Here is a 3,992-nt window from a genome sequence, read left to right as displayed (position 1 = left end):
GGAAGTAATTGATGAAGCCAGTGGATGAAGACAGAATCAGCACCTGGTTCTCCTTGCCCCCTATACCTATTGCCCCAAAGAAGCAACTACCCACCCCCTCTCTTTGTCTTTGCCTATGTATTAATACCAATTCATTTTATCTGGACACACAGCAACATCACTTTCTGGTCTGTTCCTGCCTTCCTTGGATCCTGACTGCTGCTCTGGAGCCTGGAAAGCTCTCCTTGCAGCAGATGCTTGATACTTACCTCTGATACATTGGCCTCCCTCTTCGTCCACAGCTCACTTCTAGACTTTTGTCAACTTTCATCTAGCCTAGAAAAAAATCCTACCCGATCTAGTCTCTCCATAGGACCTCCATAGGACTAGGTACAGGCCCTTGAGGGTAAAGATTACTTAGAATGTAGAAAACCTAATTCCTTTTAGAGGTAGAAAAAAAGAGACCACAAGGGAGATGAAGAAAAGTTCGAGCTGGAGATGAGGGATATTCATGTCAGATGGTTAAGTGTAAGGCAGTCATCTCCAAAGCATGAAGGTGGCAACAGTAGGATTTCAGAAGAAAGATTGCTTATAAGCTTAATATTTATAATTTGCATTGCTTTTTCTAATTGACTGTTATTATACTGGGCTGGCAAAAAATTCATTCTGGTTTTCCTGTAAGATATTATGAAAAAAGGAGAATGTACTTTCTGGCCAACTCAATAATTTTATAGTATATTTTTCTCAGCTCTACTAGACTCTAATTCTTCAAATGGAGAATTACAAAATTATCAAAGAGCTTTCTGACTGCTCTTTATCAAAGGCATTCTAATATGCTCTCTCTCTGGAAGGCAATAATGTCAAATGAATAATCAACTTGAATTTTCATCAAAGTATTTCAAGGTGTTCTGTTTCTAAAAGTTCTTCAATAACTCCAGTGGAGTTAAACGTTAAATGTCCACAATAGTTATTCCACTTAGTACACATCTATCCAAAACAAACAGATAAGCAAACAAAGAAAACCACCTGAGACTGACTTTCCAGATTGGATTGGTTAGGAATTCCGAAGTCAGGCAGAATTTTATTATCTATTGCATCACTTACTAACAGTATAGTATAGCAAAAAAGAGCAGGAGGGCATTGTGGTATCAGACTTCCTGGGTCCAAATTATGACTCTCTGACCTATTCAACTCAGGGAATTAACTCCCCAAAAGCCTTAGTTTCTGTTATCTATGATACTAATACAAGTGCAGTCATCACGTAGACACATAAGACCATGGTGAAGCTTGTATGAGGTGGGTCTTACATGTAGAGTTAAGAGCATGAGCTCTGTGTCATGCTGCTTGGATACCAGCTCTGTCATGGGCTAATTCTGAGACCTTAGGTAAGCTACTCTCTCTGCCTCAGGTTCCTCATCTGGAAAATCAGAAAGATAGTATGTCTTCCACAGGACTGTTGTAAAGATTGAATGACATGATAATATAAAGGACTTAAGGAACTCTCTGGTGGCCCAGTGGATAAGAATCTGCCTGCCAATGCAGGGGGACATGGGTTCAATCCCAGGTCAGGAAGATTCCACATGCCACAGAGCAACTAAGACCATGCTCTAGAGCCTGTGAGCTGCAGCTACTGAGCCCAAGTGAAGCCCACTGAAGCCCAACCACCTAGAGCTTGCACTCTGCAGCAAGAGAAGCCACTGCAATAAGAAGCCCGCCCCCTGCAAGGAAGAGGAGCCCCTGCTCACTGCAACTAGAGGAAAGCCCTCACAAAGCAACAAGGACCCAGAGCGGCCATAAATAAATAAAATTCTTAAGAAATATAAAGGGGTTAGCATAGTGTCTGATGCATAATGAGTTTTTTTTATAATGATTTTTAAAATAAATACTATTGTTTTATATTCAGCACAATGCCTGATATTGTATTGTCAGCACTCAATAAATGGTTCTAAATTATTCTAAAGGGAAAGCTTTTAGTGTCTCTTTAAGACTACTTTGCTTGCATGCTAAGTCACTTCAGTCATGTCCAACTCTGTGTGACCCTGGGGACTGTGCCTGTCAGGCTCCTCTGTCCATGGCATTCTCCAGGCAAGAATACTGGGGTGGGTTGCCGTGCCCTTCTGCAGGGGATCTTCCCAACCAAGCGATCGAACCTGCATCTCTTATGTCTAACCTGCATTAGAAGGCGGGTTCTTTACCACTTTCACTTTTCACTTTACCACTAGCGCCACCTGTGAAACCCCAAGACTACTTTGATTCCCTTATAAATAGTGGTTTACCTAAAGCCCAGTTGACAAAACACACATTCCAGCTACCACTAATGGGATACATTTTCACACAGTTGTAGAAAGTTGAGCTGCTGAAAACTAAATTATCCAGAAATGAAGTATATTTAACATTGCTCTTGAGAAGGACATATACATAGCACAAACAGAGCAAGATTTTAAGTAGGTGCTCTGACATGAAGAAAAAAGTGAAATAATTGCAAGCTGAAGAAACACCATAAAAAGCAATGGATGCAGAGCCAGAGGCAATGATGCCCCTGCTTGGTTACAAAATGCTAAGAAACAGTAGTGGTGGGTAGACCAGCTGGACCCACTGCCAGGAGTTCTCCTATGAAAGTACATTGCAAAGACTGATACATTTGACTAAAAGTTATTTTGGTCCTGTAAAAATGAACTTCTTCCTATATATTGTGTTACCTCAATTAGCTCACTCGGTCTGGATTGGAATAAATCTACTCTAGATAACGCGTTTAAGGAATATCTGAATAGTCTTTTGGGGCTACCTAATAGGATATAGTTGTGATTCTGTCCAGATTACTGTGCCTACTGACTGAAGCTGATTCAGTGCCCCTTAAATACCAGCTCAGGTGTGATTACAATTTTTCTCAAACTTGGTGGGCTTCTCAGGTACCATCTTAAACTGATACACTTGGGCTAAACTGACTCTAGCTTTTTCTTCCTCTTTGAATTTGGGCAGACAAATCACTACGCCATGTATAAGCCCCCACTGGAGAAAAGTGGAGAAGGGCATGGCAACCCACTTCAGTATTCTTGCCTGGAGAATCCCCATGGACAGAGGAGCCTGGCAGGCTATAGTCCATGGGGTAGCAAAGAGTTGGACATGACTGAGTGACAAAGCACATGGAGCACTGGAGAAAGGGAATGGAAAAATCCAGCTCTGATGCAATGATCCCCCTAACAAAGGATGAATTTCATCAGGGAGCAATCCTAGAACCTGCCCTGAGCATTCTACAAACAACTTCTACCAACCTAAGAAGCTTTGGGGACTGTACACTTTGACTGATAACTAAGGACCACATCTGCTTCTACCCAATGTTTCCCCATACTTAAAGCATTCCATGGAGTTCCATGCCCGCTGCATTCTATGAGAATGGTACTCCCAGGAACCAAACACTGTAGCAGACTTCAGTGCCCCCACTGGAATTGAAACCACAGAGGCCAACCTTGAGAACTATTTACTCATGATAAGTACTCTGTTTCTCTAAAAGACTATAAACCTGAGTGTAATATATATCCCATTTTTTCCCTCTAGGTCTCATAATTTGTGGTCTGCCTCATAGCTGGCATTTTGCTCCCTTAACAAGGTCTGTGGTTTTTCTGGACTCTGTCCAAAAGCCAGCACCAAGGAAAATGTTCCTGAGATATGCAGGAAGTATCACAAGTTCCAGTACACTTAGAGTACCATGGAAGCTACCACCCTGGTTCTGGGAGCCCCACTTCTTATGGGAGTGTTCATCTCTCTGAGAATACAAATTCAGGTATTCTGAGACTTCCTCCCAGCCAGTCTGTGGCAGTGCTCCAACTGAAGATCATCACTCTTTACATGCTGAATTGAAATGTAATCATATTCTGGATGATTTTTTTCACAACTCCAGGGAGTTCTGGCCCATTCTCTCATATGACATGGAATTGCTGCTAGCAACACTGGCTCTTTGATGAGCTGAATCAACCCAAATATGAGACTATAAAGGTCAGTTCTCCAGAATCATC

Source organism: Moschus berezovskii, chromosome 9 (genome assembly GCF_049115385.1).
Source record: "Moschus berezovskii isolate FMDL1 chromosome 9, NW_MosBer_1.0, whole genome shotgun sequence".
Classification (NCBI taxonomy): domain Eukaryota; kingdom Metazoa; phylum Chordata; class Mammalia; order Artiodactyla; family Moschidae; genus Moschus; species Moschus berezovskii.
Note: the sequence above shows the minus strand (reverse complement) of the source record.